The following is a 23,000-nucleotide window of genomic DNA, read 5'->3' on the forward strand; positions in this document are numbered from 1 at the left end:
AAAAATAATCGTCGTGTACACACTACTTCGTCATGATCCAAACATTTGAAGGTAAAACCGCTGAGAGGCAGCCTAAACATTTTTGAAGTTTGTTAATATAACCAAATTTTTTTTTTTAATTTTCAATCTCACAAATACATTCACACTTTCAGTCTCAAATAAAGGAAAATGTGAATATTTTCATCTTTTTGTATTACTTTTATTTGGCATTTGAGTTGCTCTCAAAACTTCAATTTTATAAAGTAGACAAACTTCAAAAAATAAATGATGGCCGACGAATTGAGCGAGCGGTTTTACCTTTAAATATTTGACAAGCGTGACAGTGCGTATGAGTAATATTAAACGAATCTTAAAGCCCATTGCCCATAGATTAATAGCAGTCGTCTGTTCCATAGCATTTTGGTACGTAAACAACGACAAAACAAATTGCTCTCCTAAATGCTTTAGTTTAACGTAACAAATATCAAAATTTATAATTGAACTTGAAGTATTTAATTTGATTTATCATCAAAGCAACTATAGTACAAACAACCGAATTTTCAGACAATCGCAAAAGCAAATCTCTTCTTTCATCACACACGAATTCCAGGAATACAGATTTCATTACAAATCCTTATTCGCACTTACAAAACTTGTATAATGTTCATTGAAAAATGATAGTAAAACAATTACTTTGTACACTGAGCACACAAAAATACCAAGCAGGTCTTTTGTCAGCAGTGCAACCAACATTGTTAATAAATTTCAAGAGCTTTTCCAGCTAAACAATATCCATTTTCGAAACAATGTAAACAAAATTGTGTACACAAAAATAAAGTGTTGCAAAGTAACAAAGCCGGCAGGATTAAGCAGAAAATTAAATGAAAGTGACTCAGCAGGGCAAAAAAAAAAAAAAAAAAAAAATTAACAACAAAAACATATGTATGTGCAAATGTATAAACGGAGACAGAGAAAACAAAAAATGCAATAAATACGTGTAGGTGGATGCGTACGCAAAGCTGACCTTATACTAATAATCATAAGCACCCTGTAGTCAAACGTACTAGTTCTAAACTACCTCACAACTAGTATGAACCCCATGCCCAATTAGTCAGCCAACTGTCTTTTTTCCATGCAATCAACTGGTATTTTTAATATGGGGATGTCCTACGAGATGGCAATTGTCAGATTTCGGTCAGAAATATACCAGCCTCATACTAGTTCAAAATAGACAGAAAAATACTAGTCCAGTTAGGACCAAAACGACTACTTTGGGAGTCAAAAAATAAAATGAATTCACGAATATACAATAAAACACTTTTGATTAAGTACACTTTAATATATTACACATTTTTCATTAAGGGTTAATAAAAGTAAAAGGTTTCAGGTACAATAAATACTATATTTTTAACTTTTTTAATAATATTGAATATGCAAAAGAAAACATTTTAGTTAAAAATAAAATGAAGACTTTAGTTCATTTTTGAGTGAACTAAAATAAAAATAAAAGTTTTCATTAAAATAAATTAAACTCATTAACTTTGCACATTCCAGTCTTTTCTTTTTCAAATTTTACAAAAGTAACAATTAATGTTTAAAATTTAGGATTTGTATAAGAATGAAATAAATAAATAATTCAAGTAGTTATTAAATATTCTTAGCTTTTTTCAATAGTTTTTCTTGATGATAAATAATAGAAATTCATCGAATAATTATAATCGTGTAATTAAAACAAGTCAAAAATAATTGAAAATGATAAAAATTACAAAATAATGATGTAATTAAAATTAATGAATTAATTAACGTTTTTTTACGTAATTAATTAATACTCATTAAACGGTTATCCAAAGAAACATGCTTTAATTAATAATCATTATGAATATTAATCATTATTTAACAGGTATTGTAAAATTGAATACGTACTCCCTTTAATGGTTTACAATATACCCAAATAAAAGTTATAATATTTTGTTTACTTTATGGTATTAAACTGTCGAAGTCAAAACAGGGCATGAATAAATAGTTTGTACTTGGTACAAGTCTGGTAATTTTCGAACTAGTTCGGTTTCAGTCAGGAAATTCTAGTTGTAAACTAGTATTTTTCCTGACTAGTTTGGGGTTTCACTGCAGGGCAATTGTCGTAGGATAGAGTTCTCAGCTTATTGTGTTTGTACCAGCATGATGTGGATAAAATTATTGAACAAAAACAAAAAAAGGCAGCAAAGTGTTCTACTTGTATTATACATCGTATACGTGTAGCATAAGCAATAATATGCGGTAATAATTTACTCTGGTATTATTGCATTAACATATATTAGGCCTTTAAAGGCTACGAAGTTAAAGTATCATCAAAGGTGCAAGGCTATGTTTTGTTGTTTTGTTATTTTGCAGATGAGTTTGAATGCGATACGATGCTGAAAGCCATTGAAATTGATACCGATAGCAACAGCCAAAGTGTTTGACATCGATTAGATAGTACAAGGGTAGGCGCTCGAAGTGTTGCCCATTAAATATGCTTTGTTTAAACGTGGTGTGTTGTGTTGCCCGTACAATACAAAAATACCATGAGACCACATTCGTGCAGCATATGAAGCATTGCCGGACAGACTCGATGCTATTATGTGCGTTTAAACTGGCTACAGCAAACAGTAATAGCAAAATTATAGCACTTTTAATTGGTGCAAAGTTATCATGTTCGAGAATTTTTTTGTATGGATAAAAATTATAATACCGTCAGCAAACAAATTATCAAAAATCAGCGCAAATTCTTAGCCTTTTTAAATTTACACATTATTGCAAAACTTCAAGGGGATGGAAAACAGCATACGAAGAATTTTTCATACAGTTTTGAATAAACAGTTCGTTGTTGTTGTGGAATTGTTTTTTTATTTTCTACAATGTTTGAAATGTGGATTTAAGTATTATATAATCAACTACATAGACTTTAATAAAAAATTAATAAATATTAAACAAACAAAAGAAAAAGAGTCAAAACTGGGCGAAATGTCGTGTCCCGTTTTTTTCCCATGACTGTACGTATATTAGACTGTACCAACTAAAATAAACGTTTTGTTTCTTTCCGTGCCATATGGAAATTTCGCTGACGCTCACAAAAAAATCATTTTGTCAAAATTTCTGGCTTCTAGCTCAATTTTTCAGTTAGCCCCAACAAAAATAAAATTTTTTGTGCTGCCACATTTTTTGTCTAATAAACAATTAAATATAAGCAATAAAAACAAAAAACATGGTCGCCGATTCAATTCTAGTATGCAAGTTTGTAGTTGCTAGGACGTACTGATGATTTTTGGGATTGTTTTTTTTTTTGGTTACGGTGTCAGTCATTTTCTTCCATACAAAGTGTGTTTGACGACTGGATTACCCGGAAAAAATTAAAGAAACCTTCAACAAAAATGCCAAAAATCATCGTTATGTCTTAGCGGCGCATATACTCTGAAGATTGCCGAGTATAAGCTGGTCAAGATAGAATTACGTATTTGCTTATTAGATCAAAGAAAGAAGTATTCACGGGGTACTGGCTCACAGTGGTTTGAAACTGGTAATTCACTTTTCAACCAAGTTTCAAGTGGCTAAGAATTCACGTAATCCCTACTTTTTTTGTTGGACATTTTCTTCCATATTAAGTGTGCTCGATATGTTTTTATATGGAATGATTGTAAATTATTAAAATCCAATTCGAGTTCTTAGCCCCTTAAAACTTTCTCTTTATAATAGGGTTCCCAGATTGGATTTTTCACACTGAGATTTAAGGGTTTCCGATCGAATCTCAGGGCTGAGGGTTTGCCAAAATTTCCCGGGGTTTGGGTGGAATTCTCAGGTTTTATACAATTGAAGTATTTGAATTACCACCAAATCTGGTTTGGAGATAAACCGGTTTTGGCGATGTGCCATCTTCAGTGTCTCCAAACCAGATTTGACAAGGGATGACGGTAACTCGTTCCGAAATACATCAAATACCAACCCTGTCGGAAAAATATTTGTTACAATACATGTCTTCTTATTATTCATAACCTGCCAGAAAAATACGTATGAGACCGTGGATTAAAGATTTGTGTTTTTTTGTCATTTTGTTGCACTGTGTTAACCATATTAGCGAAACACCTTGACCTCCTACTTTTTGATATGTTGTTCAGGGTAATTTTCTGAAAATTTTGTTATAAGTTTCATACAGCGCAGACTATTTGCGACCATTTCTAGATTGACTGCACTACAGGTACTTTGTGACTTTAACCCAGGAAAGTGATGCTTCGTCGAATCGATGACGCAATAATTGTTAGCAACTAAAATTTAAAATTTTATATTTATCTTTCTAATTTAAAGTTAGATATAATAAAGTTTACTACATTCACATTATTGTTTTAGTATTCTTTTAAAGCTTGGCGAAAACTTTTTGTTTAATATTTGAAATTTTTCTTATGAAAACTTTTTTTCCTTTTGGGGGAGCCCTACAATTGTTTTCAGTTAGTTTTTATTATGTAACATATATTAACTGGAACAGGGTAATTGATTTTCACCTTCACTGCAATTTGCACTAAAAATTTAATAAATTTTAAAGAAATAAAAATTAAAAAATCGCGCTTAACAGGTCTTTTGTGAATTGTATAGGCTTTCGTTTGAAACAAAATTAATTAAATTGGTTCAGAAATGAGGGCTCTGTAGGATTATGAGTAAATAACAGTAATTATTTTTTTTTAACAGTTAAACTTGGCCAAATATTTTTAAGTCCGGAATAAAAGTCGTTTCCGGATAATAAGCAAACCGCTTATCGAAATTAAACGAATTTGTTATCAAATGAAAATGGACTGATATAGCCTTTGAATAGAAGGTTTATTCTATGTTAATTAAATAACATTTTTTGTTGAACTATTTTTAATTAGGCGGATTTCTTCGTTTAGACATTTCATTTCTAAAGCTATTTTATTCCTCTTTCATTTGATACCAAACTTGTTTAATTTGGATAAGCGGTTTGTTTATTATTAGGAAAGGACAGTTATTTCGGCCTTCAAAAATATTTGGTCAAGTTAAACTGTTAAAAAAAAAACTGTTTTTTTTGGTTCCTGCTTTAAAGAAAATGAAAGGAATCGTATTTACCATACGTAATCTTTAATCTTTTCTACGCCTACAACTACATTTTTCCACTTACTCTGTGTGCATATGTATAAACACATAAACAAGCATATGTAGGCAGTAGATGAATTGACTTTTGAAACTTTTGCATTAGTGCATAAATCTGCTACTAGACCGTTACCGATTTGCTTCACGAAAGTAATCCATTACAATAAATGCAGACAAACTTTTACATGCTGTTATTAAGCATGACTAATTTGCCTATGCCAGAGACCACTATTGGAGTTTTCTCACTCCATTCGAAAATTGTTGCTAAAAAGTTTTGGCACACACTAAGCTTTTGTGCTAATAAATGAGTTTCGCATAGGCCTACATTTCTACTCCACGAATTACGAGCTCACTACATATGTATGCGCGTACCTAGCATGTAACCTGCTAAGCGCAATTCACCAAAACGGATAACTATATAATCCGTAATGTTGAGGCAAGTCCAGTACTTAAAGCATTGACGACTGCAACATAATAAAAATGAAAGGCAAATAAACTTTGCGCTACTCACAACAGAATAACATGTTTTTATGTATATCTGTTGAATATGCATACATCTGCCTAATATGTACATATGTACATTTGTGTTTTATACATTATCCTTCAACTACACGTATGGGTACAACTGTCTCGAAAGTGTTGAACAAACTTGTGAAAAAGTTTCTAAAGGCAAGAACTTTATTTGCCATAGCAAGCGTGCGTTACAGCTCTAGAAACTGGCACGCATATACACACATACACATACAAACGAATATACAAAATAAAAATATTCAGTTATGGCATTCTCGTTTCTAGGGAAAAATTGTACCTTGTCATTGCCTTCTCAGCGCAAACACTAAGAACCAGGCAATGAAAAGGCAACATTTTTTGTAGAAACGACAACACCATTAGATATGTACATTAGACTGCATCACTTTCCATAAAAAAAAATCGGTACTGTCCATTGGAATGAGGAATGGAATTTCAAAATTTCAAAATGTGCCAAATGGTCTGCAAAAATAGTGCCGAAAACAAGATGAAAGTGCTACAAAATTAAATTTTTAAGGCGTTTTAAGAACAATATATTTATAAAAATAATATTTTTAAATACACTGAAGTAATATAATAATTATTAGTTAGCTAAATTATTACAGTAAATCACTTTTATGAAGGATTCCTTAGACATATACATAAATTCATAGTAAAACAAGTAAGAAAGTCTAAGTTCGGGCGGAGCCGAACATTAAATACCCGGCGCAAGTATTAAATATGTTTTTTCACCTTTCCGAAACCTTCCGCTAGATGGTAAGCCGGGGTGTATCGATTTTGAGTAATTTAGCGTCCTTAAATTTCGAAATATTGAAGTTTCAAGCATTTCTGAAATTTACCGTTATATGAGAAGCGGCCGTTATTTTAGTCCGATTTCAATAATTTTCAACGTTTTGCTTATATGTGGCAAGCACAATAACCACACCGAGTTTGGTACAAATTGGTAGAACGGTTACCGATATACATATATGTGATCATAAGTGGGCGGTGCCATGCCCATTTTCCAAAATTTTACCATAAACGTATTTCTTGGTAAAGAATTGTTGGAAGTATCAATTTTGAATAAATTAGCTTCAATATTTACTGATTTATCGAAGATTTTGTATTTCTCTAAATTACCGTTATATGGGATGTGGGCGTGGTTATTGTCCGATTTTAAAAAGTTTCGGCGATTTTTTATGCTGTACCAGGGCCAACAACTGTGCCAAGTTTGGAAGAAATTGGTGTAGCGGTTACCAAGATATACACATGTAACCATAAGTGGGCGTGGCTACGCCCATTTTCCAAAAATTTATAATATTCTTATTTTTCGTCGAAAAATTATTGTAAATATCAATTTTGAGCGAATAATCTCCAGTAGTTACTAAAATATCGCAGTTTTCGTATTTCTGAAAATTACCGTTATATGGGAAGTAGGCGTGGTTATTGAGCGATTTTAAAAATTTTCGGCCATTTAGTATGTTGTGCGAAGGCCAACAACTGTGCCAAGTTTGGAAGAAATTGGTGCAGCGGTTACCAAGATATACACATATAACCATAAGTGGGCGTGGCTACGCCCATTTTCCAAAAATTTATAATATTCTTATTTTTCGTCTAAAACTTATTATAAATATCAATTTTGAGTGAATTATCTTTAGTAGTTACTAAAATATCGCAGTTTTCGTATTTTTGGAAATTACCGTTATATGGGAAGTGGGCGTGGTTAAAGTCCGATTTCGCCCATTTTCAATACCAACCTACCTTGGATTAAGGGAAACCTACATACCAAATTTGGTTAAGATATCTCAATTTTTGCTCGAGTTATCGTGTACACGGACAGACGGACAGACGGACAGACGGACGGACAGACAGACATGGCTTAATCGATTTCTTTTTTCATCCTGATCATTTATGTATACATTTGTCTATATCTATCTCGATTCGTTTTGGCTGTTACAAACAACCGTTATGTGAACAAAATTAATATACCCTTGTGCACAAGTGCGCTCGGGTATAATTATACAGAATTCCAATTACGGAGGGGAAATACACCGAAATATAGGTATTATGACATTTTTACACACATATATGTACATATGTATCTACATACATATGAGCGAAATAATGGCAGTGAGACATTTTGACCAGTTTCGTCTATTCTGTTCATTGATTATTTTTCGAATGATTTCATATGAAAGTCTAATTCATAATTTGCACAAAAATTATAAAAATTCAGCAGGTTTTCCCAACAACAAACTTTGAATTCAGAATTTTTAATGAGATTTCAAGTTTTCAATTTCAAACATTTTTTCCATATAACGTGTGTTCGAAAAGTTTGTAATGGATGAAAATATATGACACCGTCAGAAAAAAAAATTCAAAAATCTCGGTATATGGGGAAAATTGCACTTTTATTTAATGGATTTTAAAACTGCAAACTTAGAATCTTCCTAAAAGTTCTGAATTAAAAGCTTGTTGTTGCGAAAACTTACATTTCGTACTGCGTATTCACAATAGAATTCAGCCGTTTGTAAATATTTCTCGCGGCCCTCATTTGAATTTTTAGTGCTTTTAATTATCACTTTTTGTATTTTTTTAATCTATAATGTGGTATGTGATTTTTTGTTATATAGTAGCCATTTATTTCGATGAAATGGGCCAAAAGTGCCTCTGTGAATGAAAGTGCCAAAAATGGCACTATTGTACCTACTTTTGCTTCACTGAGATTGGAATTATAAAATCTATTATTTTAACCCTTGAACCAAAATTTTGTTTAATATTTTTATGTAACTTTTTAAGCTTAAACTGTTTTGTCTTATAAGGTGACTTTTTTTCAAAAAGTACTATTTTTATACATAAAAAACTAAAGTTTTGGAGGTATTTTCAAATCGTTCTAGCTCACGTAAATCTCAATATTTTTCCGAAATATTTTGGTGGATGTCTTCAAATATAATAAATTTTGTTATCCAGACTTAAAAACCGCTACTTTTTTTGTAATGCAGTCTAATGTACAAACGTATATAGGTACATAACTATGTAAATAGGTACGTGTGTTGGCTTATTTGTATTCAGAAAATTCGATAACTCGAACGCATAGAGCGTCAGATACCAACCGCTCCAATAAGAAACCAGCAAAGCGTTGGTTAATTTTTTTTTTTCGTTTTTTGTTGTTTAGCTTTTATTGTTTTTTTGCCCTTTGCAATGAAATGCGTGTCAAATGCTAAGATGAACTTTGACCTTTTCGTGTGCGCCATTGCGCTGCTTAGTTTTTTATTGCACTGAATTTTTGTGAATCCATTGAACATGCATACATGCGTGGGAATATCATGACAAACAACTCCATTAACCACCGAAATTATTCTGCATTAATTGTACGTCGGTCAGAACAGGATGAACTTGGCGACTTTGTTTCACTTAATTCATATATAGATATTGTATATGTGAAAACTAGCAAATGTTCGGCTTGATTCGCGGCGCCTGATAAGAATTTTTGCGATGGGCAATGTAAAATTAGTGCGGAAAAGGAAAAACCATTGGTAAACTTAAATATCGTAGTTAAGGTTGAAACGACTGACGAGCAGAACCCTTAACACTCACAGGCCAAGAATAATAGCGCTGTAAAATCATATAGAATACCTATGCCTTCCCAAGTCCCTAGTATATAAACTCTTCATTTTCATTTCATTTATTTGTTTCATTAAATGCATTAGCGTATTAAGAGTAAATCTTTTATTGCGCAACACAGATAATTGAGCACATAAATATGTATTAAAGTAAAATAAAAAATGCAATTATATGAAAACAAGTATGTGTGCATATATTAATATAAACGGTATGTAACTAGGTAACATATTAATCATACGACAAACAGGTAGAAATTGTATAAAACGTAGAATAGCCAAATAGAAAAATTATGAATTTATAATGCGACTTAACCGGGAAAAATATTCAAAGATAAATTTTTTGAAACTACTTTCACGCAGTGAGTTCATTTACAGACAATGAAAGGGAGCTCCAAAGTCTAACACCATTTACAAACAAAATTCTTGAAGTGCTTAAGTAATTAAAGTAATAAACAAGCAATTTAAACATAAAAATACAATTACGAGCTTTTATACAATTAGTTTGTTGGGATACAGCCAAGTATTGAGTTGAAAGATAGATACTTATATGTCAAATTTCTTAAAGCCATATACATAAGAAGTGGCATGGTTACAGGCATCTTTAAGTTTGTGCAGCGAGTGAGAGTTCAGTTTGCTACACACAACTTCGAAGTAAGTAATAAAGGGAACAATTACGCTTAAAATCAGCTTATTTTTCGTGTTTGAAGGTACGAAAAGCGAGGATTCTCTCAGGCAACGCAAGGTGTATAGATTTTACCCATTAATTCATTGACGTGGTCCTCACAAGTCATCTTAGAATTAATAAAATAAAATCCAGGTTTCTCTTGTATAGATTTCAGTGTGTTGGAAGCACTTGATAACACTTGCGTGAGTTACTTTATACGTTTATGTTCCGCGTTACTATTTTAAATGCCCTTTATATTATATTTGTATTAGGTCGATATTCGCAGTTTGTGTGAAAAATATTTCATATCTTACTCTTATAATTAATTTAAATATATGCCTTATCAACTGAATTCTAAAAATCGTATATAATTTTTTTGTGCAAATACGTACCTTAATAGATTCCCATTTGAATTTAAGCCTTGGTAGATAACTTTTATCAGCATTCAGTTTCTGTTAATAAATCTGGAACCAAAAAATGAGATTCTTTAATAGTTCAGTTTTATGTGATAGGTTCAAATATACTATAAAACAAATTAAATTTCTAAGCTATTAGAAAAAGGATCAGTCCGGCGCTTTTGTCTTCTCGGAGCCACATCCCCTAAACTTAAACGTAGAATGCACGATACTATTAAGAGCACATTCATGTTAAATTCTGACCATGACCTATTCATTTTGATTATATTGAATTTAATTTATGTATTAAATCAATACGAATACAAAATATGAACAGTTGCAATAGAGAAGCAGGCCAACATGAATTTCAATCATATGTGTTATCAGCTAGTAAATATATGTGATGATGAGTATCTTCTATGAGCAAATATATTACCAGCGCCATCTGCAACTACTGCGATTCACTTTTATTTTGCATTGCCTTCACTTTCGGACTTGTGTATAAGTTAGCTAAATTAGAATTTTCAAACAGTTGGCAATCCTCCGAAATATTATTAATACGTAAGTAAATCCCTTGCGTCTGACATTGTGATACTAATTTCAATTACCTAATTTGATGTTTTAAATAAGTGGCAACCCTATTAAATTAATTTCAGAAATAAAGGCTTTTTGAACCCATTTCATTTGATAACCATCTTTTAATAATTCTTTTAATTCATTACGGAATTTGAGTATAACGTTTTAAAGTTAAAGTTTGGGGTTAACACCTACCCTTTTTAATATTCAAAATGTTTAAACTAATGATTTCCACGACTCCTTCGTTTGACGCAAATATTTCTTTATTTCATATAACTTATGCAAACACAAATAAATTTTGCGTTTTCAAACAGGTAGCAACCCTGTTCAAAATATTTTAAAACAAAACCTTGTCTAACCTTTTTCGCCTGCCACCCATATTGTGATTCATATTTCTATTAACAAATTCCCTAAATTCAAGCTGAATTTGGTTTTTAAAAGCAGTGGCAACCCTCCTACATGTTGTTTAAAAATAAAGCTTTTTTCAGGACCATTTTGATTTATATCCATATTGAAGTAGTTAATTTAACCTATTGTATATATTGAACTTAAGTTTGTAAGCAGGTGACAACCCTGTTAAAAATATTTTAAGCCACAACGTCGTGTGTCTGAAACCCATATCGTGATACATAAATAGTATTTCCATCCTCTTATTGCATTCACTTAAGTTAAACTTGATTTTTTAAACAGGTGACAACCCCCCTACATGTAACTAAGAAATAAAGCCTTTTCAAAATCATTTCGACCTATGCCCATAATGTACTAATTGATTTAACTTAATTAGTAGTTTGAATTCAATTTATCATCATGTGGCAACCTTTTCCGAAAAAAATGCACATCTACAAGTCAAGCCTTTTAATTTGATACCCCATTTTATGTAATCGAACGTTAGCTTATAAGTATTTCACTTGACCTGCGCCATCTGTCATTCAATGGGCGAAATACATAAACTACACACACAAACTGTTTTCTTCTCTTGTCACTTTCAGTAGCCTAACTGTTCTTGCGCATGCGCCTGTTTGCAAAATGATGACGAAATGATTTTGTATTCATGCATTGCATTGCATTAAAATGCTTAAAATTTGTATTGCTTTAAAGAGTTCATACCCCAAAAATCAAAGTTGTATCTGCAAAACCTAAGTTTCTACAGCATTTTAAAGGCTCAAAATTTACCCCAAAATAAACTAATGTTTACAGTTGTTCATACGAAATAAACAAAGTAATCACTTCTAAAAATAAAACAGTCAGTAAATTATGGATCTTTCTTTGAAACGATGAACTTTCTTTGAAATCGCTCCGTTACTATTACTCGTGCAATAAGCGTTTTTGAAAAGCTCTAAAAATTACAACTGCAGCATTTGAGCAAGGCATCTATACCGAAACATAAGACGTATTCTACGTCAAAAAATTAATTATTGTTGTGATCTTTTTAAAATTATTCGGTACTCGCCAGGACGTCAACAGTAGAATTGATAAAAAGATGAGTCCTTTTGAAGCTTAACAAACAGACAAACATTTAGATTACACTGATACGAAAGAAGGTCTTTATGGACTGATACGAGATGTGCTCTTTTTTTTGGAATTTGCATATTCAAATATATTTCGCTTTCATGCGGATTGTGGCAATTTGTTCACTGATGAGGGTGAATCTGGTCGCCTCCGCCCAACTACAAATCTCACACTAAACTTGTGTGTAGTATTCCCTGTACTGTGCTGATTTAAGCCTCATATTTTTCTGAGCAATTCCGCGGTTGAATAGAAGCACTTTTCCTATGGAGGGTCGGGACATTCCAGATGTATATACGAGGATCTTGAACATGAAAATCGGTTAAGATAGTATGAGCTAGTCCATTTGTCTGCTGCATTTAAAATGAAATATCGTTCCTAAGTGTATTTTCTAATTTCACAGGGGAGGAACAAAGCTTCTTATAGCCACTTTCTTGGAGTATTTTGCAAAACTTCGAACACAACATTTTGCGTGATTAAAGCAAAGCAAGTCTCCATACGAATTAGAGAGATACGATGTCAATTTAAAAATATCGTATTATTTTGACTTTTTACAAATTTTCTCTTCCGCTTTTGGGCTTAGCAAATTTGCCTTTCGGCTTCCGGCTATAAGCGGGAAGAAATTAAAGATGTAACTTAATCCTTTTGTAAACGATGCACTTTTAATTTCTCTTGCTTCCTTTATCGTATTATAAGTTTTCCCAAAAAGTGGACTTAGCCACTTTTCAACTCTAAGCTAGTAATATGTGGGTTTAAAAATTTAGAATCTTTTTAACGCAGCTGTCTTATGTTTAAATGCTTTTATTACCTAAGGGTAGTTCCAGGAAAAAAATAGCTGCAACCATATATTTATACGAACGAAAAATGTCACTGAAGATGGCACAATGCCGAAACCGGTTTGTCTGCAAACCAAACTTGACAAGGGATGACGGAAATTCGTTCCAAAATAAATCATCTTACCACCCTGTCGGAAAATTCAACCAACACCAACACACATATATTTATATTATTTAAAATCGGCTCACGAGTTAGTAGAAAATTGTTTCCCTATTTAAGCTTTAGTTAATATTCAGCCAGTTTTTTTTAGCCAGCATGTAACGGCTTAGGTATTGTTCTGTGCCCATTACATGTACCTTGACGAAAGCAATCAAGCAAATGCATTATGAAAGTATTATGAGTAGATACATACGATTTACGGTGCGTATACGTAACATATTTTAGAGGCCAATCTTTTACAGGTTTGCATGCGTCTGCTTTTCATATACATACTACATACCTACCATGTTGTACACATCCATAAACATGTGTGACTATTAACCATGCGGAAGCCATGACGTGGAAGCGGAAAATGCGAACAAATGTGGTGTGTATTTTGTACTTGGCTAGCATGCGTTTGTTGGCGCTTGCTTTTATGTACATTCATAAGCATACTTACATACATACATATGTACATATATGTACTCGCATGTAAATATGTATGCTTGTTCATACGCCAGCAATATAAAAGCACATATGCACATATTACTTTTGTATAATACAATTCAACGGAATTCCTATACAAACGCAAATGTCACTGGCATAATATTTATGAAATGTGACCAGGCGTCAACGGCAGTGGCGGATACAGGGGGAGATCGCCCATCGCCCCCTTCGCCCCCTTCGACCCCTCCCCCTCTCCCCCCCTCCCCCCAATGTCTGCGAAAAGTAAAACTTAGGTTAAAATAAATTACCCTAACGAGAAATTTGAAAACAAGTTTTGTTAAAAAGTTTTTTTTTTGTTCATTTTAATCTTCAATCGTAAAATTTTTTTAGGCTTTCCCAAGATTATTTATCTGGCAATTTTGTTGGTTTTTGCAAACATTTGCTAATTCTGCATACTTCACAGCATTTAATCGACAACGTATATCGACTGCTGAGTGCCGGCAACGAAAACACGGAACTACTACTACTACTAGTTTTGTTTTAAGATTGGTCCACAAATATCATAATACCGAAAGAAACAAATGCAGCTATTGGAAGCGCAGCAAAAAAAATCACAAAAAAGCTATGTTCTATTCGACGTAGTCAAAACTCCTTCCAAAGATCTATTATATAGCTTGAGAAATAATTTGTTTAAAGAGAATATCAAAGTTGATAAATCTGAATTTTTGAAGTGAAACTTCTTTAGCGGCGGTTGGTTGGTTGGGAGTAAATTGGCAAATTCAGCGGAAATTGCACACGGAAATGGTGCAACGGAAATAATGCAACGGAAATGGATGGAGCTGAAACAAGTACTTCTTGTGTGTATGCAAAGGAAATGATGCAACGGAAATGGTGCAACGGAAATGGTGCAACGGAAATGGTGCAACGGAAATGGTTGGGGCTGAAACAAGTACTTCTTGTGTGTATGCATATGGTATGAATTTAACAAAAACTTGCTAATAAAAGGTTAGAGGATAACACTTATAAATAACAATACAAGAATGAAGGTAAAGGTGAGTACGTACATAGATAAAGAAAATTATAAAGGCAAAGGTAAAAATAAAAATAAAAATAAAAACAAAAAAAATATGTGTAAAGATAAAGGTAAAAACGAGGACCAAGGTAAATTTAAACATTTTACTTATATATATAAGGGCAAAGGTAAAGGGGAGTATGTTGATGATGAAAATGATAAACATAAAAGTAAAAACAAAGATGAGGATGAGGATACCGATAAAAGTAAAGATGAAGATAGGGGAAGAAAGGTTAAAATAAAGGTAATTAAAGAGGAAACGATATAGAAGAGACACAGAGACTCAATCTGGGAACTATTTTGGGATTTTAGAGATTTTCGAGATTCTCGAGACTTATCGATTAAATAATCCATATTTTTATCGGTTTTGTTATCGATATTTATCGATTTTGTTATCGATGTTTACCGATTTTGTTATCGATAATTATAGATTTTGTTTTCGATATTTATCGACCTTGTTAGGGATGTTTATCGATATTTATCGATTTTGCTACGATTTTGTAATAGATATTTATCGATTTGTTATCGACTTTCTTACCGTTATTTATCGACATGGTTGGCGATATTTATCGATTTTGTTATCGATATTTATAGATTTTGTTATCGATATAAATCGAATTTGTTATCGATGTTGTTATCGATATTTATTGATTTTGCTATCGATATATATCGATTTTGTTATCGATATTTATCGATTATTATCGATTTTTTATCGATATTTATCGGTTTTGTTATTTTATCGATTTTGTTATCAATATTGTTATCGATATTTATCGATTTTGTTATCGATATTTATCGATTTTGTTATCGATATTTATCGATTTTTTTATCCCTATTTATCGATTTCGTTATCGATATTTATCGATTTTGTTGTCGGTATTTATCGATTTTCTTATCGATACAAATCGATTTTGTTATCGATATTTATCGATTTTGTTATCGATATTTATCGATTTTGTTATCGATGTTTATCGATTTTGTTATCGAATTTGTCTTCGATTTTGTTATCGATATTTTGATGGACGTCATATCGATAGAGTATGAAGATAAAAATGAAGATAATGGAAAAACAATAACATGAATGTTATTAAAACGAATAGTCGTAGAGGTAGGGATCTACATTGATAGAAAAAAAGCGAAAAAATATAACCTTAAGCAAAAGTAGATGTGTCTATGTATAGATAGATAAGTAACGCAAGTTTCACTTCTACAGTGTGGTCTAGGCGCACTTACTTTTTTTTAAATTAATTTAGTTTTTGATAAATCTGAATTTTTTTATGCTTGGTAACTGCGACGAATATTATTTTCCATTGATTTACAAAGCCAGAATGCAGGGCCAAACTTCAAGCTTGTAACGCTACTTCAGAACCTTCGCCGGTTAAAAACACGGCTGCGTTGTACCAGGCTGACAGAAAATTTTTGGGTATGAAGTTTTATAGGTCATTTAATTTCAGTACAAAAAGTGAACGTTTTAAGTACCTAAAAGTTCGCGTTAATTTTTTTGGTTGGAGACGCTTCGCATTTTCATCCACACAAAAAACCCCGAAAATTACGCCGTTTGATAAAAAAACATGTTACTTTTTTCTTTGTGTAGTCAATTTAACCTTATTTGACAAGTGGACCCAAGTCGCCCCCCAACCAAAAGTCTGTGTCCGCCACTGGTCAATTTATTTTTTATGCAAATAAATAATGAGGATATATTTTTAAGAATATACGGGTAGCGTATAAAAACAAAGTCTTATCTACTTCCCTTTGGCGCGCATTTCACTTTGAACCCTACATTTGCTGGAAACGTACTTTTTTACTTACTGCAGTTGTTTAAATACGGGCATATTGTAATGAATGAATTAATGTAAGAATTTTAATGCTCTCACCCCCTAGAAAACAATCCTATAACAAAAAAAAATAATAATACTGTTTTTTTATTTTGAAATCAATGTTTAGATATCGCTCAAAGCGCTCAAAGTTTTCCATGTATAGAAAAAAAATCGTAGAAATGGTATAGAATTCTTGAAAATCAATTTTGTTCTATAGAAAAACTCTGTTTCTCTTCGGAAAATTTCCAAAAATAATACGAAATTATTTATTTAACCATTTTTTAATATTAATTACCTTTTACAGGACCTCGAAATCCCAAAGAAATACAATGGGGGACCCATAAGAAATCGTTCGTAATCGAAAATTGTAAAATAAACAATTGGTTATTATCAGGGAACGGAAAAGGCACAAGGTATTGCAAAAAAGGCAAAAAAGGCACTAAAAAAATCCAGAAAATACGAAGAACAATCAAAAAATACACTTATTTTAGAAATGTTTATATTACAAGTAAAAAGAGTAAAACTATGAACTATTTCATTATAAGAAAAATTTGTACTTTGTTCTTTGACTATTTTTAACCGACTTCCAAAAAAGGAGGAGGTTATCAGTTCGTCGAAATATTTTTTTATTTATTTTTATTTTTTTTTTAGGTGTGTTACCGCATAACTTTGGACCACGTCAAGCGATTTCGAGAATTTCTGCATCGGAGAGGTAGTGTCTCAGAGGTGATCCCATACTAATCTGGTTAAGATCCGATCAGTGGATCATGAGATATATATATATATTTTTTTTTTATATTAGAGTTGAAGTCGGTTTTTTTTTGCTAAAAATTACTTGTATCCTTTCGAGTTTCTAACTCATAAAACTTTAATCTGTATAGTTGTAGTAACATTGAACCACAAGATGCATTTTGAAGTTTTCTGGCAGCATTTTCATTCGATTTTCGCGAAGAAAAGCCTTGAATGTACTAAATGTGCGCTCGGCGTGAGTTGATACAGGTGGCGCGCATGGAACGTTTAAAACTTTCATAATATTAGGAATAAGGGCGTTTTCCTCGCCCTTTACAATTTTATCCACACCCCTTATTGTTTCCAAGCCTACGTTAGCTGAGAAAACGGCTTTGCCAATTTGGCAAGAGGTCCCTCCGCTTCTATAAGCCGCATGGGCATGTGTATATTTTTTATTCTTAAAAAAAAAATTGTAAATGCTATAATCACTTTTTTAAAGGTAGAAAAGGCAAAAAAAAGGCAAATATCTTAAAAAAGGCAACATCAAATGTGTATATATGGAATCAGGGAAAGCTAAATCGTGGATATTCTTAATCGATTATAAATACTCTATCTCTTTAGCAGAAAAAAAGACAATTTCCATAAAATCCGTTCCCTGGTTTTATTGTTGGAAGTCTCCTGAAGAGAAACAAAATTTTGCGATCGAAAAATATTGATTTTTAAGAAATCTATACCATTTCTACGAAACATTTTTCCCCCATATAAAATACATGGAAAACTTTGAGCGCTTTGAGCGACCTCTAAATATTTTTTGATCTCGAGATAAAGAAACACATGCATTTTTGGACCACCCTAACGTACATACCTGCATGATTGCTTTACGTGCATATTTACTTACTTAGCAGATAGAAAACATTTCCATAGGAATGGAAGTATTTACTGCTCTTTTAAGGTCGATTTTATTACTACCGTTACTCTTGTGCAGTAAGTGCAGCGGATTTTTGGTCGGCTGTTGGCGGTTATCTCATCTCATACAAAAGCATTCTGAAATGTGTTTATTTACCCATTTGCAGGTTGCTCTTTTTTATCCCATTTTTTAGGCGTCCTATTGTGTTAGTGAAGAAAGTAATCAAGTTGTGGCAGGCAAGTGGCAGGCAAGCAAATACTGGACTGGACATTCGAATAGGGTTTGTTTATTTTCCTTTTGTCTATTTAATGTTTACTAGGGGCGCCAGTTACTGTCGAAATTCGACCTTTTTCTAGTTTTTAAGAAGCGTGGAGATGTTTTCTAACTTAGCACATCATTTAACTTATAAGGTACAAAATTACGATGCCGTGATAATGAAGAAATTAACGATATTCTTAAATTTTTTTATGAGAATTGACGTCGGTTTTTTTTTGCTTAAAAATTACTTGTTTATTTAATTTTTTCTTTTCTCAATTTAATTTTCTAATTTTATTGCTTTCAAAAGAAGGTTTTTTTATTTAATTTTATTTTATCTTTTAGATTTTGTTTTGGAAAGAGAATCTTTTTAATTACTAGGTATTTTTCCTTTTCAATTTTGTTTTATTTTTCTTTCCTTTCAATATTTTTTTATTTTTAGATTTTATTGTTTCAAAAAGAAAGGACTGTTTTTAATTTCATAAAATGTTTAAAGAACTTCCTACATATATTTATTTAATATATTTTTTTTTAATTTAATTTTTAATTTTATTTTTAGGTTTTGTATTAAAAATTATGTTTCAGTTATGTAATTTTTAGAAATTTATTTTCTTTTTTCATACAATTTTTTCCATTTTTCATTTCATTTTATGATTATATGGCTTTAAAAGAATGTTTTTTATTTAATCTTTCTTTATTTTTGAGATTTTATTGTTTTTTAATTCCTTTAACTTAATGAAATTTTTGCAGCTACTTTTTTTTTAATTTGAGTTTTTCTTTCTTTTTAAATTTTATTTTTTTTGTTGTTTTAAAAAGAAAAATAGATATATATTCTTAATTTCATATAAATCGTTCGCAAGACTGCAAATAGCTTTCAAGATAGTTGCCAGAATTGACAATTGTCTTACGAAAGACAGTTGACAGAATTGCCCTCATTTGAAACTGCCGAATGTGAACTAACCCAGGGTACATTATGGCTACATGGGTGCATTCACATGTCAAATAAATTTGATACATTTATATAAAGTTCTACGTGTCAAAATGTAATCCCTTCTAACTGGCACAACTTAATCAAAAGGTAACTAATTTTCACGATTTTAACATCACTAATTGTAAGCAAAGAGATTAGTGAGTTGACAGGATTTAAGGGGATTATGCTCGCATAAGTAAGCAAATATTGCTTAAAATCCATATCTGGGCCCAATTGCACCAACGGCTTATCACTTATCACTTTACAACTTTTGGATAAGACCTTTTTTTGAAAAGTAAAGTTGATAAATGTTGCACAGCCAATTTCTTTTGCTTTTGAAATAGAGAACTTTTCGAATACGGTGCTTAGCTAAAATGATTACCGTTTCTTAATGGAAAACGAAGGCTTAGCAAGCCCATGTGTGATTTGATAAACCTTTTCACCTTCTCCTTTTTTCTTACTATGTCGCGCAGTATTAAAAATTATTAAGGAAAAAAGTAAGTCCGTCTTTACTATCATACGTATGTTTATATAAATAACTATATTTTTCTACATTTTAGGATTATTTATTTGGATCTTTCCAAAATAATTCAGTAACAAAAAACACAAAACCCACATTGCATTAATTGAATTATTTCCGTACCGATTAACAAATTGGTACTCAGTAACCTTAGGGCATCTATGTTTATCTTAGTTCCATCAATGCACCCTGCGACTTAAGGAAATCCAACAATGTTGAAAAATTGTGTGGCAATATTTTGCGTAAATTCCGGCCAACAAATAGTTTCATCCATCAATTCGTTTATCACGGCATTTGCCACTCGATGGATTACTCTACATAGCGGTAATTTGTGGACCCCATGCATTCGACCATGCTATTATTACACTCACTGTTATATTATAGGTTCGCTCCAATTTTTAATCAAATTTTTTCAATTTGGCTACGAGATAGCCGCAATTTTTCAATTACACCAATTTGTAAACCGTAGTTGATTTGTTCTTTTATGACACGCCTTTTATTATTTGTAGACTGTCCTCCAGTGTTAAAGCACTGATTAATTCATTCAGACTGAATAAATGTAATTTATCACTGGTATGATAGGTAAAATTCTTTTTAGCAAAATAATGATAAAGTTAGCAAAATGAAAAATGACAAGTGATAACTAAAAATTTTTGGTGCAACGAAATGCTAATAAATTTTGATAATTTGCATAACTTATCACTTATCCGCTAAAATCTTTTCGCTAAGCATTTGGTGCAACGCTGATCTATGATTTTGAGTGATTTTTTACTTATTAATACTCATTTGAGTGACTTTTCCTTATCATGTTGGTAAAACACAAAACTTTGCGCAAGTTCGATAATTTGCTAAAATGCTAATGATAATTCGTTGGGGCAATAGGGCTCCGGAATACTCAGCGTATTTGCAAAGACAAAAGCTACATGGATTCCTAGAAAGGATCATAACGCAACATGGCATTGACATTCTGCTGCTCGTTTCTAAACAATGCAAGGGTGTTGATGCTATTAGTATGTATATATATGCATTCATATTTTTGCTCGACTAAAGGTACATTTCGCACACCAGCTTAAAAAGTGACACAACTCAAAATAACACTGGTCAGAAAATACGAAAAACTATTTCGTAGCACATGCTTATCATATATATACCTTAGGGTGTTTTCAACAAATTATAACAAAAATTTGCTCCAGCTTTTGTTCAAAGATAAATAAAAGCTCTGTGTACATTTTTTCTGCATAATTAAAAAAAATTCAAATTTTTAGTTGTGTCACTTTTGAAGATCGTGTGCGATATGTTGGAAATGATATGTACGCATAACACTGCTGTATGTAGAAATGTGCAATGGCGGGTGTCAAAAGCAGAAGCGAATGGTGTGAACACAAATACTCTTTGGTAAAATGTATCCACGTACAAACATTTGTATGTAAGTTCATATATGTATTTACATATCCTACATGCACGCTTGATTTTAGATTTGAAAATATGTATGTAACTATGTACATACATACGTATGTATTTACTTATAGGTGCATGTAAACATGTTTACAAGCATGAATGTAGGAATGTGAAGCTGAGTAGGCAACACTGGTTACACTCGTACACTGGTATGTACTCGTATTTATCATATATTTTACTAGGTTTACATATAAGCAGATTTTCGAGCTTAACTCCTTTATCTGTAATTAGCAATACAAAATTCGCCCCTCGGTAATCTGTAAATATAAATATATAATCTCAGATTAAACCGAAAACTTTTCGGTGTCTAAAAAAAAATATGTAAACAGCTGACTGCCAAAGCACGCAAAAGTCGAGAGTTGCCGATGATTTTGCTTCGCTTTGCTTTCCTCGCATTCTATTTAGCAAGACTCGTATAAAATCATGTATTGAACTTATCTGTCAAAGCGTAATTATGAAGCAAAGCGAAGCAAAAGTCTTATGTAAACGGCCCTAAAGATGTTTGTAAAGGTATTTTTAATTAAATATTAAGTTCACATATATTTAAGTTACTTAATATAGCAGAAAGACGTGATCAATGTGGTACAGAGAAGAAACACAACTTTTCCTTGAGATGTGAGAATAACAAGCACAACAAATTTGACGGCTAATAATCTGAGATTTGCCTGTGTAAACGGGGTGATTAAAAAAGGAGCTTTGATTGATATTATATTTATTTGTGAACATACTTTTATAACGTATCAGAAAAGTAGCATTTACATATCGACTGCTGAGTGGAAGATCGACTTATCTCGGCAGCCAGTTCGAAAACGCTCTATCTCAAAAAACTTTTCAAAAACGTCCTATTTGCTCGAAGAACGCCATATTTCAGAATTCATTTCAAAAACTCCCTATCTCAGCTGCCGATTCAAAAACGCGCTATATCAGCACATTTTCAATACATTTTGAAGTGAGATAGGGCATTTTTGAATGGAATTCTGAAATAGGGCGTTCTTCAACCAAATTCTGAGATAGAGTGTTTTTCAATAAAATTCTGAAATAGGGCGTTCTTGAAAAGGTTTTTGAGATAGGGCGTTTTCGAACTGGCTGCCGAGATAGGTCGATCTTCCACTCTGCAGTCGATATGGAAATACATATCGTGTAACAGGGCTCTTAGCAGTGGTATTTTGCAAGGGAAGATTATATATGTATACTTTCGTTCACACAAGCATACAATCCCTGTATTCAAATGTAACAATTATAAACTGCCTCACAACTTGTATAAACCGCATGCCCAGCTAGTCGGCCAACTATCTTTTTCCATGCAATCAACTGGTATTTTTAACATGGGGATGTCCTACGAGATGGCAATTGTCAGATTTCGGTCAGAAATAAACCAGTCTCATACTAGTTCAAAATTGACAGAAAAATACTAGTCCCGTTATGGACCGAAACCACTACTTTGGGAGTCAAAAAATAAAATGAATT

The 23,000-nt window shown here is 32.1% G+C and overlaps 1 protein-coding gene across 1 annotated transcript in view; it reads right to left on the bottom strand.

Moving 5' to 3' along the window:
* LOC118733932 overlaps positions 1-23,000 on the bottom strand; it is a gene marked incomplete in the record, with an annotated part of 328,743 nt that overhangs the window by 167,959 nt on the left and 137,784 nt on the right. Inside the window, 1 exon segment of the mRNA XM_036463569.1 lies at positions 10,299-10,370.

The sequence above is a fragment of the Rhagoletis pomonella genome, unplaced genomic scaffold (assembly GCF_013731165.1).
Source record: "Rhagoletis pomonella isolate Grant_MI unplaced genomic scaffold, Rhpom_1.0 Rhpom_scaffold_00002, whole genome shotgun sequence".
Lineage (NCBI taxonomy): Eukaryota > Metazoa > Arthropoda > Insecta > Diptera > Tephritidae > Rhagoletis > Rhagoletis pomonella.